This window comes from Nyctereutes procyonoides, unplaced genomic scaffold (genome assembly GCF_905146905.1).
Source record: "Nyctereutes procyonoides isolate TBG_1078 unplaced genomic scaffold, NYPRO_anot_genome, whole genome shotgun sequence".
NCBI classification, from domain to species: domain Eukaryota; kingdom Metazoa; phylum Chordata; class Mammalia; order Carnivora; family Canidae; genus Nyctereutes; species Nyctereutes procyonoides.
The window spans coordinates 20,990,913-21,006,116 of NW_026575049.1; positions in this window are offsets into that span (position 1 = coordinate 20,990,913).

Genomic DNA, 15,204 nt, shown 5'->3' on the forward strand with positions numbered 1-15,204 from the left:
GCAGCACCCAGCTTCGGAGCCCAGGGCTTGAGGGCTCAGCCAGGCAGCCAGTCTTGCTATGACTTCTGATGTCATTTACGTGCCCTCAGCCCCCCTGTCCTGGGAGACTGGCCTCAGAAGGAGCTGATGCTCAGGCAGAGAGGGTGTCATGAGGTGGGTCCACTGGGAGGGCAGGGGCGGGTCCACTGGGGGTCAAGACCCTGGATCAGATGCTCTGACATGGAAGAGGGAGTGCATGCAGGTAACCCAGGTGCAGCTGGCATGCTGTCCTGCGACCTAGGCCATCACGGCAAGCAGAGTAAACCAGGCCCAGGACGGTCCTGCCACCAACACACCAGGGCTGGCCCCGGCCCCTGGTCCTTCAGCTACTGGTCTAGCATCCCGGGGCAGCCCCCCCCCCCATCTGGCTGTGGGTCGCTGGGCAGCTCACTCAGCCTCTCTGTGCCGTAGCGGGGTGATGACGGTGCTCACATTACAGAGCACGGTGAACGCACAGAAGACGCTGGAAGCCTGATAGGCAGGAAACACCGCATCGTCTCCAGCAATGTTGGTGGATGGAGACGAGGGATTTGGAAAGGAAGGAGATGTGGCCCTGCTCTTGGGTTCTCCCAGTCTGGGGGGCAGACACGTGGCTGATGTCAATCCTCTCGGTTGGGCAGCCAGGAACAGGAGGGAGGGACTCATTCCTGGGGATGTGGGGCTTGGCGGGGAGATCATGGGAGGGACCAAAGTGGCCCTGAGGAGGAGGGTGGCATCACGGAAGGCTTGGGTGGGGATGTCAGAAGCCAGGAGTGAGGGAGGGGTCATCGCTGGACCGGCAGGCTCCAGGAGGTCTGACCTTGCACTGCGAGTGGCCCCGGGACAATGACCGGGAAGGCCATCCATTCGTCCCCCCCACGGAAGGCCACAGTGTCCCCATGGGCCCGGCTAAGGTGAGCTTTGCCGCCCTGGGGCCTGGCACCCAGCTCTCATCACCCCCAGGTCCCAGGGTCTCCCAGGCCAGGGGTATCAAAGTGGGAGGGAAGCCACCATGAGGCCCCGCGGCCCTGCGCAGCTGGATGCAATTAGGAAAGCTGAGAAGTGATTATTTGGGGGTTAAATCAAAAGGAACCTCGTAAGGTGAGGGCCAGGCCTCCTCAAGAATGCATTCTCACGACGCGGCCCCCGAGGCCCCCCCGGGAAGTGGGGGCCTTGAGCTCTAGGGATGTGAGGAAAGAGGACAGGAAGGGTGATGACCCCCACCAGGCCTGGCCTTCCTGAAACATGGGCGCCTCCCACCCCACCCTCCGAATCCCAGCTCCATCCTCCTCCCCCAAGTGCCCACCCGGTTCAGGCTGCACCCCGACCTGCCCCCCCCCCCCCCCCCCCCCCCCCCGCACAGCCTCCACAATCTGTCCCTCCGTCTGTCCTCTGTCCCTCCCTCTGGCTGCCCGCGGCAGCGCCTGCTGTGGGATTGGGAGCTGGGACGGATGTGGAGGGTCGGGGGGCTGCCCCCACCTCTATGAGGAATATTGCCCCGCTCTTGGCCTTGAGTGGCCTCCAGAGTGCGGGGCGGCCAGGCGTCAGGGCCTGCAAACCAGACCGTGGCTGTTTATGCAGCTGAGTTGGCGCTGGCTCCCTCCCGGGCCTGGTCTTTCTGGAGTTAAAACGCTCAGCCTTGTCCCCACCCCTGGGCAGTGACCTCTGCAGAGCAACCTCCTCTGAAGGAGGCTGACCTGGCACCGTGGACAGCGTGGAAAGCGGGGCCCCGGGGGTGGGGACACCTTCTTAGAGTGGACACCTCCTCTCTGCCTGCGGTTTCTGCGTCGGGACAAGGCCTCTGTGCACAGGAAGCAGATGGCACCCTCGGGTTGGGTCACTTGAGGAGCATTTAAAAAAGGGACACAGGTCTGGGCAGAGCTGAGGACAGCTGCAGGGAAGGAGGAGCAGGCTGGGGCGGCCGCCGGGGTGTGTGGGTGGGGGGCAAGGGTCCCAAGCCTGGGGCTTCCAGGCAGCACCTCCCACCAGCCAAGCCCAACGTCAGGACGCGGGGAGCCTGCCTGCATCCGTCCAGACCAGCCTCCAGGGCCAGCGGGAGCGGGTGGGCCGTGGGTCTGGCAACGTCAAGGGCACGTGGCCAGCAAAGCTCCCAAGAAGCAGGACGGCAACTGCCGAGTGCCCCTCGGCTTTCAAGAAACCGTTCAGAGCAGCCACGCGTATTCCTGGTGCGGAAGCCCAGAGGATACCGCCTAAAGCCGATGACCAGTGGGAGCTCTACAGCATTTCTTCTAGAACTTTGCCAGTCCTCGTTGGGGGCAGCATCTGGTTCCCCTCCTCTCTGTGGGTAGAAGGTGCTGGAAGGGCACCACGAGAGTTCGGGGCAGGGCTGGGCAGCCCCATGTTTCCTGGCTCCACTTGGTGCTCACGCTTGGGACCAGCCAGGCAGGAGCAGCCGTGTGCTAGGGTCTCGGCCTCGGCCGCCAGCGGGCAGTGGTCAGCCGACCTTTCTGCAGGTGGTTCCCGCTCCTGACCCCGAGCCGCCTCCAGCTAGGCCCCGACTCGGTGGAGCGGAGGGGAGGCGTTCCTGCTGTGCCTGCCAAATTCTGGACCCAGGGAGACCGTGAGCACAATGCAAAGGCCGTGCAAAGCCTCTGTCTTCCAGGGACACTCTGTTAGTGGCAAAGGCGGAAACTGGCACAGGTTGGCAGCCAGCATCTGTGAGTGGTGTGTCTGGGCACCTACCCTCTTGTCACAGTGAATGACGCCTCCCGGCCTCCGTGGGCTCTGCACCTGCTGGCCTGCAAGGGCCCCGGGCTGCGCAGTGGCTCGGGGAGGGCGGAGCGGGCAGTGCTGGGAGTCACGGGGAGGGCCGCAGCCTCCGGCCTGCCCACAGGCACCTGGCTGGGATCACGAGGTGCCAAGGACATGGCCCAGGGCTCAGGGTGCCCTGGGTGGGCTCACGGGGTCAGTCAACACTGGGAGAGGGTGCTCCAAGGACAAACGGGCCGGCCGCAGCCTGAGGGTCAGCCTGCCTTTCTTCCCTTTCTGTACTTGCCCAGTTGAGGGAGTGGCAAACCTGGGGCCAGGCCACCATGAGGACGAAGCCGGGTGTGGGGACGGGCACGTGCTGAGGGCCTGGTAAGCGGGAGGCCGGTATGTCCCCAGCGGCCTGATCTGGGGCTTCACCCAAAGCCCGGCCCAGCTCTGGCCCAAGCTGCTGCTCGGAATGTACACAGGATGGAAGGAAATTCCACACTGACCCCCAGTCCCCGTGATACCTTCCCCGGGAGGGAAGCTTCAGTAGTAAAACTGGATGCCTTCAAACTTGCATAAATTGCCAAAGGCTTTCCCTTTTTGCCTTGACTGCCAGGGAGCTCTGACCCAAAGTGGTGAGCCAGTCTCTTGCTCCACTTAGATCCAGCTTCTTGCCTTGGCTTTCCGTCATTTTTTTTTACCTCTACTTTTAATTACACATTCTGTGGCATCTTTGTCATACCCCCAAATCTTTGCTGGGCAAGACCTGACGCCTTTCGGTCCTTTGACGTGACCTTGTGAGCTGGTGCTGCTGGGGCAGAGAGGCCCATGTTGGCAAAGACTGGGAGGCGGGGCTTCCCTGGGCCCAGGGAGTGGGGAGCAGGGAGGCTCAGTGGGCCGAGCCTCCGGGGACGCAGTGGGGGGAGTGTGTGCCAGGCCCTCAGAGGCTCACACCAATCACACAGGTCCGATCTGCTCAATCACTTGGACGCAACAGCTCGTTTCACAAAGGGACATAGCCATCCTTGCCTGGTGCTGGGGTGCGCGGTGCCCGCCAACACGCGGCCAGGCAGCGGCAGGGAGAGGGAGACGTCTCATGGGGGGATCGCAGAGACTCTTGCCAGCTTTAAACATTAAAATAGACTTGGGAAAGCATGGCTGAGACATTTTGAAAGAAACACAACAAAGGAAGCTTCTAGAAGCCAGAGCCCTGGCCAACATGAGTTCTTGTCCCCGACAGTGGCTCTGGGGAGATGACGAGCCCGTGACTCGGAGCCGGCACCGCTGCAGGCTTGGCGGGGTGAGGGGTGGACCCGAGAAGGGTGGGTGACCCAAGGACAGGGCCGGGCTGGCTTCTGTCTGTGGTGGCTGGCTGTGGTGGCCCCACAAGGGCAGGTCTGCACTTGAGGCTCCCCAAGGAGAGCATGATGCCTGCCTGGGTGCACGGTGTTAGAGGCAGGGCCTCCCCGGCTGTGTCCCTGAAGCCGTGAGGCGCTGCTGGAGAAGAAGGACACGGAGCTGACTCACTTTACCCTGCTGAGCAGCATCGCTGAGTCTGCAGGGCTCTGGATGCAAATTCAGCTCCGAAATCCATCTCCCTGGGCTGGATGTGCTCATCTTTCCTCGAGGATGCTCCAGGCACAGAGCGCTTGTGGGGAGGGTCAGGCTGACATCCCAGCCCCTGCAGCCCCCCACCCACCCCACAGTGGCCCATGGGACCAGCGGACGCCTAGGGGTTCCTGGGTTTGACCTGTGCACCCCCTTCCCCCCTGATCCCCACCGACTAGACTTGGAGCCTCAGATGCAAAGTCCCTCCCGTGGGGCTGGGACCTGAGGCTCCGTGGCCGCGCCAGCTGAGCGGAGCCTAAGAGCTGGACTGTTCTCCTTTGGGGAGGACGGGGTGGCCGGTCCCAGAGACATTTCTCTTGTAGCTTAGGTCTTGGCCGAGGAGGGGCCGCCATGCGCAGTAAGGGCCATGGCGGGTCGGTCACCCGCCCGGTTGATGAGTGGGGGGCCCAGGGTGGGCGCAAGGCTCCGGCGGCATCCCGGCCTGGGCGGCTGTGCTAGGAGGCAGGGGCCAGCCTGCCAAGTCCATCCGGTCAGCCTCGGGCCCTGGGTGGGCCTGGGGGCCCTGGGTGGGTGACCCTCCCACAGCCCCCGGGTCCAGGCCGGGCAGAGGGGCGCTGATCCCAGAGAGTGGCGCCGCCAGAGGCTTCTGGGCAGACAGGAGCCGGTCACTGGTTCACTGTCCCCAGGCCCCGCCCACCTGGGCCAGGAGCTGCTTCCGGCTGCAGCACAGACAATGCGCCGGCGGGGGAGGGGTGGCCCAGGGCCAGATTCCTACCCCCCACCCCCATTGCAGCCACACAGGAAGGCAACGTGTCCTGGAGTGAACCCGCAGCCAGGCGCTGTGACTTAGGGCGCCAGATTCCCAGAGGAGGCGTCTCCGTTGGACTCGAGCCTGATTCCTCTCAGCTTTAATATAAAGAGGGGCTCTAAGCCTCTGCCTGGGGCGGTGGGGGGGAGGGTCAGTGGGGGGCTTTAGAAAAATCTCACCCTCCTCATTTGTGCCTCTGCGGCAGTCCGCATCCTTGGGTTTTGCGGACCTTTCTACCACAGGGCCTTTGCATGAGCTGTGCCCGCCATCCAGCAGGCTCTCCTCAGGGCCCCCGCCGCAGTGCTCCCCCTCGGCTTGCCTTCCTCTCTGCCCTGGCATAGGGTTCCTTCTGTCGCCAGGTTGCTGTTTTGTGGTCTGCCACCGCCACCCCCACCCCCATCGCCAGCTCTAGGCTGTTCCTGTCTTGGTTTCTGCTGTAGCCGCTGGGACTGTGTATGTTCTCCCCAGTGGCGCACACCTTGCCGTCCCTGCCCGAGCCCCACCTGGCAGGGCACCTCCCTCTACACCCCGCCTGGCTTGGTGATCCTGACGCCCATATAGCACCCCAAGGTGTTGGTCTGCTGGCTGGTCTGCTCACCCTGGAGCCGCCCCCTGGCCCGGGCCCGGGGAAGCCTGCAGGCTCTCTGCAGAGCACCCTGAGCAGGGAGGCCGTGACCTGGCCGGGCCTGCACTCCTCGCCACAGACCAGCCTCCCTTTGGGTGCAGCCAGCAGCCAGGTGAGGCCCCTGGCACCGGGGGCCCGGGAACTCCAGCGACCGTTCTGGGGCCCCTCCCTCCGAGACACCAGGGCTGGCCGCTGGGGACAGGATGATGGCCCGGCCGCCCGGCCTACAGTGCCAGAGGTGCAGCGGCGGGGCCTTCCCAGCCTTCCTGCTCCCTGGTCCCTGGCCATGGACACAGCTGCTGCCCAGGCCTCGGCCCTGCGTGCAGGCTGCCATCCCCAGCCTGTGGCGCTCCCCCGGGGTCCAGCCCAGCCACACCCGGGCCTGCGGGTCCTGTACCCTGTACCCTGTGCCAGCTGCACTCTGGCCTCTGCGCCTCCTCCCACAGGCTCGGCCAGGCCACGCTGCCTCATGGAAGCCCTCCGAGATCCGCTCCCTCCTGCAGCCCAAGCTTTTCCAGCGCCGAGAAGCGTGGATTGAGCAACTCTGGGTTTCTCTCCTGCTAGACTCGGTTCTGTGGGGTTTTTGCTTTGTTTTCCCAAGGGGAAGGTGTTTGAGTTTTGGCTTATTTCGGAATCTCCAAAATCTCTCCGCATAAAGCTAGCTAGCGTACAGCAGGCTTCGAGAAGCCCTTGATGGTGGGCATACCGCTGAGTGAGTGAGCTGTGACGGTGGCACGGTCCGTGGTCCTCGGAGACTGAGTGTGTGTGTGTGTATGTGTGCACATGCTCGTGTGTGCAGGATGTGTATGTGGGTGGGGTGTGTGTTTCCCTCTGTGGTGTGTGCATGTGCATGGGTGTGTAGTGCGTGGGGTGTGCACGCGTGTGCCGTGTGTATAGTGTCTGGGGCGTGCATGAGTGTAGTGCATGTAAGGCGTGTGCATGTGGGGTGTGCATGCGGGTGTGTGTGTGTAGCTCACGCCCCCTCCTCCCACCCTCTCCGCCACCATCAAGGAGGACCACCCATGCTCCACCCCTGCGCAGGTGTCTCCAGCCTGGAGCTCAGCAGACTCAGACCTGCTCTGCTGGCCAACCCACCTCACTGCCTCCCACGCCTTCCAGAGACTCCCCTGAAGTGGTGACTTCTCCCCAGCATCGGCCCTACTGCTGCCCTGGCCACAGGGCATTAGGCTGGCTTCGGGGTCCCTCTCCCCGGCGACCACCAGGAAGAGCACAGGGTGTGTAAGCCAACCATAAAAGGACAGGAAGTGCAAAGAGGCACCTCACATCCACAAGGAGGCTAAAACCATCATAATACACATAAAAACACAGGGGAAGTACCCAGAGGACGTGCACACAGGGCCCCTCCCAGATGCAGGCCCCCCCATGTGCACGGCCCAGGCCGGGGAACACAGTTGGGCAGCTCCTCAAAGGGCGAAACACAGGGGCGCCGGGGGCCCAGCTGGTTGAGCCTCTGGCTCTTGGCTTCAGCTCAGGTCACGGTCCCAGGGTCTCCCAGGGTCGTGGGATCAAGTCCCCGCATCGGGCTCTGCGCTCAGCGGGGCGTCTGCTGGAGGTTCCCGCAGCCCCTCCCCCTTTGCTCTCTCGCTAACAAATAAATCTTAAAAAATGGAAAAAAAAAAAGCAAAACACAGTCTGTGGCTGACAACTCCACGCGTGAGTGAACCCCAGGGGAGCGCAGGGCAGGCAGGGGCCGGCACCCACAATCACAGCAGCTCGAGCCCCGGTGGTCGGGGGCCCACCGACGGGCGAAGGGACCTGCCCAGGGCCACCCAGGCCGCCCCGCCCCTCTGGGCGCCTGGCCCTCCCGCTGGGTCCTGAGCCCCGCCCCCCCGTCCTTTCCCGGCTGCAGAGCGCCCTCTGGTGGGCACAATGCGGTAGTCGGGGATCCGGAGGAGAAACCCCAAGGTCAAGGGGGGCCGCCTGGGGAGGGTCCGGAGGCACACAGGGCAGGGCGCGGGGGGCGGCAGAAAAGTCGCATTTCGCAGGAGTGAGGGGTGTTACTGCCCCAAGGGGCTAAAGAGGCTGAGAGCCCAGGAAGGGGCGGTGTCACCAGGCTGGTCACCTTGGGTCCCCATCTCACAGAGACCCACTTCCTCCCAGTTGCCTCTGCCCCCCCCCCAACGTGGGCCTCCGGCAGAGGAGAGGATGACCACACAGCGAAGAGGCCCAGCACTGCGTGGGGGGAGCTGGGAGGGTGAGTAGTGATTTTTTTTAAAGAATTTATTATTATTTTTTTTATTTTTTATTTTTTTTTTAATTTATTTATGATAGTCACACACAGAGAGAGAGAGAGGCAGAGACATAGGCAGAGGGAGAAGCAGGCTCCATGCACTGGGAGCCCGACGTGGGATTCGATCCTGGGTCTCCAGGATCGCGCCCTGGGCCAAAGACAGGCGCTAAACCGCTGCGCCACCCAGGGATCCCGATTTTTATTATTTTTTAAATATTTTATTTATTTATTCATGAGAGAGAGAGAGAGAGAGAGGCAGAGACACAGGCAGAGGGAGAAGCAGGCTCCATGCAGGGAGCCCGACGTGGGACTCCATCCCGGGACTCCAGGATCACGCCCTGGGCTGAAGGCAGACGCTAGCTAAACCGCTGGGCCACCCTGGGGTCCCCTTGAGTCATGATTAATAAGAACTGTGGAGCAGGTCCTCAAGCCACCTCTGCCGAAGAGCCCCCTGGGGGTTTCCTGAGTGTCCTCTGTCATGCTAACAAAGTGGCTTCTGGCCCACCCCTGAGGGTGGGGGAAGGTCCCCAGAAGAACCCACACAGTGGGCAGCGGGTTGGAGTTCCCAGCGTCCGCCTCCCCGCCCCCTTCCCCAACCACTGGAGCAGAGGGGCTAGTGTGCAGGTCGGGTGGGTCCCCAGTGGTCCCCAGTGATATCATCCCTGGGCCTCAGGAAGGAAGTGGAGACCCCGGAGGACCTACCGTGAGAGCATCCAGGCCCCTCCCTGCAGCCTGCCCTCCGCATCATCCCCTGCAGGCCTGCGGCTGCTCCTGGATGCACCCCTGCCTGCAGCCCTAGGTTGGGACAGGGGCGTTTCTCTGTGAGCCTCGCTAGCAAATTCACGGAACCCAGGGAGGGGTCATGGGGAACCTCTGCTTTGTCTCTGTCAGCCAGGAGCCAGGGGACATGGGGACTTGTGTCTGCGGGGGGTGGGAGGGCAGATTTGTGGGACCAGGCCCTTAACTCAGTGGCACACTGAGTCCAACTGTAGGACGCCCAGCTGGTGTGCAAGGATTGCTTGGTTGGGGGAAAGAACCCGTCAGAATTGGGTGCAGAACTTTTTAGAGGGTGACTGAGTCACCTAACACCTCTTCTCCCATCACTTCCATGGAAAACTGAGGCAGAGTTGGGTGGCTCTTGTCCAGGGCCTAGAACATGCGGTGGAAGATCCAGGTTCAAAACAGGATCCAGTGGGTGGAGAGATTTTCCTTCTTGTTATATTCTAAAATCACCCCCATTGTGACACCCTCCCCCCTCCCCCCTCCCCCAGCACACTTCACCATCACCACCACTCCCACCACCCCCTCTACCCCCACCCCCACCATCACTTGCCAAAGAAGCTGTCTGAATGGTCATCACTGGGCAGCCCACAGTAGCCTCGGCCATAGGTCACACTCGTGTCCCTCCTGCACATGCCCCAGGCACCACTCTGGACTCAGGTTGCTGGGGGTAAGGTAGGGTGCAGGCAGCCATTAGTCCCAGATCTGCTCAGAGGCTTCTCTTGGAGGGACAAGTGACAGACACAGCGCATGGGGTCCAGGCTGACATGGAGGCAAAGGGGCTGTACAGGCCACGGGCAGGGAGTGTCTCAGGCTGCCTGGGGCAACCCAGAGGGCTCCCCGGAGGGGCCAGCCACCGAGGTGGGCTGAAAAAGATTTCAGGAGTCTTCCTGTGAAGAAGAGCTGGGACAGGATGCTCTGGGTGATGTGCCCAGAATGGACTGGGAGGGGTTCCCTGGGGACAGTCTGTGTGGTGCGGGGATGATGAGGGGCTGGAGGCTCTCGATGAGGATGGGGCGCAGGGACAGTGCTCCTGGGAAGCACAGGGAGGTGCCTGCAGGGACCTTGTGGGGACAGGCAGGCACCTACCCCATTTTACAGATCACAGCCCCGGAGCTACTGAAGGGAAGCCACTGACCTCCCGCTGGGGGCCCCCCAACTCCCCTCAGCTGCCAAGCCTTATTCCCGCTCAGCTCCATGTTTTTACTCAAGCTGCTCCCTTGGCCCGGAAGACTGCTTCGTGGACTGTGCACTGGCTCATCCCTCAGGGCTCAGCCACCCCCCAAAGCCTTCCCTGGACACCCCTGCTTGGTCCCCACGGGCCTGGGCCCTGGTCAGTGTCTACGGCTGTCCCCGGGACCCCGGCTCTGGGCCACTGTCACACTCGGCGGGTGGTCTCCTCTCTCCTCCTGCTGCCACCAGGCCTCTGTCCCAAGTGACTGTGGATGCTGCGCCCCGAGAGGCTGCCGGCAGCTCCCCGCCTCCCTGCTGGGCCAGGACAGCAGGCCCTCGGCCTGTCCGCAGCCCGGGGCGTCCACACTTGCCGTCCGAGGCAGGTCCTGGGGGATAGCGAAAGTCCTGGAGCACCCCTGTTTCTGGGCTCGTAGGAGCTCAGCCCGAAAGGGCACCTCCCTGGCCGGAGGACGATGCATCCGCCAGGTGGACCCCATCGACCAAGCCGGCCTGAAATGCACTTGCTTTATGTGTTTACATATTTGCTGCCGCTGCCGTCCCCCTGTGAGGCACAGAGATCCCAAGTGACTCTTTTCTTTTTACAAGATTTTATTTATTCGTGAGACACAGAGAGAGAGGCAGAGAGAGAGGCAGAGGGAGAAGCAGGCTCCCTGCGGGGACCCTGGTGTGGGACTCGATCCCAGGCCCTTGGGATCATGCCCTGAGCCGAAGGCAGATGCTCAACCGCTGAGCCACCCGGGGGGCCCTGATCTGATGTATTTCAATTACTGAGCCACCCAGCAGCGCCCCTGGGAACTGTCATTCTGTCCACACTGGCTCTGAGGGCCTGGGGCAGGATCAGTACCCTCCCCGCCCCCCCCAGCTCCGAGGGTACTTTAACCAGCCAGGGATGCAGTGAGACGGTGTGTGTTTGAGGCACGTCAACGGGTGAGAGGGCAACTGTTCTGCGGGGGGCGGGGGCTCCTCTCCAGAAGAACTGTGCCCAAGGGAGGGAGCCAGTGGCTGATTCCCAGCCCTAGAATCTTCCCCAAGTGGGGTCCAGTCTCTGGGGAGCAGGCCCTAAAAGCCCCAGCCTTTATAAAGAGAAGGACGAAGGGGATTGAACTTGACTTCCTGCGGCCAGGCCTCTCTGCGCCCTGTGTTAGCCATCACTCACCTGCAGGGAGGGCAGGGCTCACCAGGTGGGGAGGGGAGGGCTCACCTGCAGGGAGGGGAGGGCTTACTAGGCAGGGAGGGCAGGGCTCACCAGTGGGGAGGGCAGGGCTCACCTGGCAGGGAGGGGAGGGCTTACCAGGCAGGGAGGGCAGGGTTCACCTGGCAGGGAGGGCAGGGCTCACCTGCAGGGAGGACGGGGCACCGGTCACCACAAGCCCGGAGGAGGAGCCCAGCAGGCCGAGAAGTGAATGGTGTGAAATGCAGGCGGCGTCCCCGTGGTCGGGGAGGGGGCAGCAAAGGGGTACGCTGGCCTGACCCACTTTCGCAGAGGTAGGGCTCTGTGCGTGGCCCGGCCCGGATCCACCCCAGCCCTCCCCGGGGGACCCAGCTGCCCACCTGGCGCAGGAGGAGGAGGAGGATGCGGGCAGGCCTCCCAACCCCACAAGCCACCGGCTCCCTCCCTTGCGCACAGTTCCTCTGAAGAGTGGCCCCCGCCCCCCGCAGAACAGTTGCCCTCTCACAGGCACCCGAAAGTGCCCCCGATTTGCGGGTATTGCCTTCTGCAGGGAAGCGGCCTCTAGTTCACTGGGCACCTAAAGTGTGCTGGGCCCCCGCCTAAGGGCGTCGTGCTCCCCCCACAGAGAAGGTGGCCAGGGTGCCCGCAGACCCCCCTCCAGATCCCGCCTCTGGCCCCACCTCGTGCTCTCGCGTCCAGGGCCTGGGACACAGCCCCCAGGAGCCCCCAGTGACGTGGGCGTTAGCGCCCTTTGGGTGAGGCGCCCCGGGGAGGAGTGGCAACCCCGAGCCCCATGGGGAGCATGGGGGGTGGCTGGGTTCAAACCTACTCGAGTCTGGGACCCCAGGTGCCTTAGCAGCAGCTCCGAATGGGGTGTTTCCCTCAGTGAAACCCTGCTGGAGGCAAGTGGGGAGCAGAGGGAGAGCCCCCCAGGTGCCAAGGAGGGAAACAGGTTTTGATGAGCCAGGGCAGAGGCATCACCTCATTCATTCATTCATTCATTCATTCATTCCGCAGGGTGGGAATGCAGCCCAGATGAAGGGTCACAGGGCAGTAGGGCTGACCCGGGCCTCGGCCTTGGTGACAACCTCCCATTTCGCAGCTGACCAACCTGAGGCCCAGAATTTGAGCTACAAAGGTATTTTCTGGGCCCAGGACTGGATCCCGCCCTGACGCCCTGGCTGCTGCCTTCTGGTGGCCTGCGTGTGTCTTGGGCCGAGATAAGGAGCCCCCGTCATGGTGGGGGGACATGCTGAGGGGTGGGGTCAGTGTGCCCACCTCCTGGGGCCCTGAACTGGGGATGCACCCAAGCAAGGAAGTCTGTGTGGCCAGGCCGGGGACCCCAGCCCACGGGGAGGATGCTGGATCTGCTTGCTACAGCTGGAGGAGGGGGTGCAAGAGCCCCCCGGGGGCCCCCTTGGATGCTGGGGCCGCGGGGCAACCCTGGCAGCTTTCTCCCTTCCTGAGCTACTTTCTGCCCACCCCTAAAGCCAGGGCTCTGACCTGATAGTTGGACTATGAGTCACGCGGGGCATGGATGTCGCCACAGTCAGCAGTCAGCCCTGGTGCCAGGGTTCTTGGTATCTGAGACAAAGAACAAACACCCCGTTAATTTGGGGAGACCAACCTGGGAAATAGGATTACAGCTACAGCCGTAATGCCAGCGCAGACAGGTGACCCGGGTTCTTTAGGCCGTGGCCTGTTTCAGTTTTCCACTCCCTGAGGGCTTGGGGGGAGCTAGTGACTCAGCCCCGTTTTCTAAAGAAGACACCCGGTTTCAGAGACCCGGAGAGCACGTGAAGTTAAATATATGACCGAGGCTGTGACAAGGAGCAGAAAACAAAAGTGTCTGCATTAGCTAATGAGCCCCTGTCCTGTGCCTCCCTGGCCCTGGGTCGGCCCACGGTGGGTCCTGCTCCATGCTCTTCTTGTGAACAGGAAGCCAGCAGTTGGGGGGGGCGGGGCGCCCACCTATTTCTTTATCATTTGGCACAGAATTCCTGAACCTGGCTGCAGGCTGGGCTGAGCTGACCCCCCACCCCCTCCAAGGAGGAGGTCCGAATAGTCAGTTGCCCACAGGCTGGGTGGATCCAGGCCGGGGACATCTGAGTAGATCACAGGGTGGAGAGAGGTGGGTGATTCTGCACCCCAATATCCATCACCCCACCTGCCTTCACGACAGAGCTCCAATTTTAGCTGGGTGTATGCTGTTCAGCTGGAAGACTACATTTCCCAGCCTGCCTTGCTGCTGGAGATAGTCACATGACCCAGTCCTGGCCAGAGAGAAGGAAATGGGAGTGTCCAGGGATGGGGAGAGAGGCAGGCCCTTCTCTGGTGCTCCTTCCATCTTGCAGCCTGGAACGTAGATGTGACGGCAGCGCTCTAGCAGCCATGTTGCACTCAGAGGGGAAGGGACACACACACACACACACATACACATGTATACGAGGAGGAAGAGCAATGAGCTGGCAGGAGCCTGGGGCCCTGATGATGTGTATTTTTTTTTTTTGTTTTTTGTTTTTTTTTGATGTGTATTTTTTTTTATTTTTAAGATTTTTATTTATTTATTCATGAGAGACACACACAGAGAGAGAGAGAGACAGAGACAGAGTCACAGGCAGAGGGAGAAGCAGGCTCCATTCAGGGAGCCTGACGTGGGACTCAATCCCGGGACCTCAGGATCACGCTCTGGGCTGAAGGCGGCGCTAAACCGCTGCGCCACCCAGGGGTCCCCATGTATGGCTTTTATACCTACTTTTCTTACACTGAGATTTCTTTTTATGAAAAATACACACGTATCTAGTTTAAGCACAGCTGTTTGTTTTATTATAATATGCAGGCAAACCTAATCCGGACTGGCGGAGGGGGGAAGCATTTGAGGAGGAGAAGGGGTGAGAAAGCCAGAGGTGTGGTGAACGTGGAGCGTGGGGAGCACATAGGGTCCCAGTGCCAGTGGGATGACCGGGCAGGTCGGTGCAGGACCTGACCCTGGGTATAGGGTCTCCTGCACTAAGGCTAAGGAGCTGGGGGCCACACACTCCCGATCCGAAGCTGTGAAATCAAACGCCTACAAGGGGCCCATAGAAACATAATGAGCAGCCTGGGGCGTGTCGGGCAGGGGTGTGGACAGGGCCACGGTGTGACAGGAATCTAGAAGGCGAGGGACTGCCAGTTGTGCTCCAGAGTCCATCCTCCCCTTCTCCCCTGGTCAGACTCTGTGTGCCATCCTGTCCTGTACAGCAGAGGCCAGTCCTGGCCAGCAGCCCACCCCCACCAGGGCCCGCAGCCCCCCCACAAGGGCCCATGGCCCCCACCCCCCCATCAGGGCCCCCAGCTCCCCCATCAGGGCCCACAGCTCCCCCATCAGGGCTCACAGCCCCCATAACCTATCAGGGCCCCCAGCCCCCCATCAGGACCTGGAGCCCCCCCAATCAGGACCCGTAGCCCCCATCCCCAATCAGGACCCGCAGCCCCCCCATCAGGACCCGCAGCCCTCCCATCAAGGCCTGCAGCCCCCCCATCAGGGCCCACAGTCCCCCCCATCAGGGCCTGGCCACAGCCCCAGCCCATGGTTGGAAGGTGGGCAGACACCACGGGGATGCTGCCTCATGGGCTTGAAAAGAAGTCTCTTGTTTGGGCCTCCCCGCTTCCCCAAGAGGTGGCTCCCACGTGCCTGCCACCCAGCTGGAGCCTGGGCCGTCCATGCTGCAGGATGGACAGACGGCACCCTCCACACTGGAAAGCACGAGCCTCGTCAGCCGGTTCTGCCTCCAGCTCCCCGAGGAGATGCTGGCAATGACTGGAGACCCCCCCTTGTCACCACTGGGGTGAGGGGTGCTCCATGTGTCTAGCAGGTGGGGCTACAGGGCGCAGCCCAGCCCCCACCGTAGAGAAGGATCCAGGCCCAAACGGCCACCGCGCCGCTGCTGAGGAACCCCAGCTCACTCAGGGCGCTCGGAGCCTGGCCTTGGCCTAGGGCAGGCTCCAAGGTCTCACCCGGCTCTCAGTGCCCTTCATGGCCGGACGGGCCTAACAGCCCGAGAGGTCAGGGGTTAGGGTTGTAAAATGTAGTG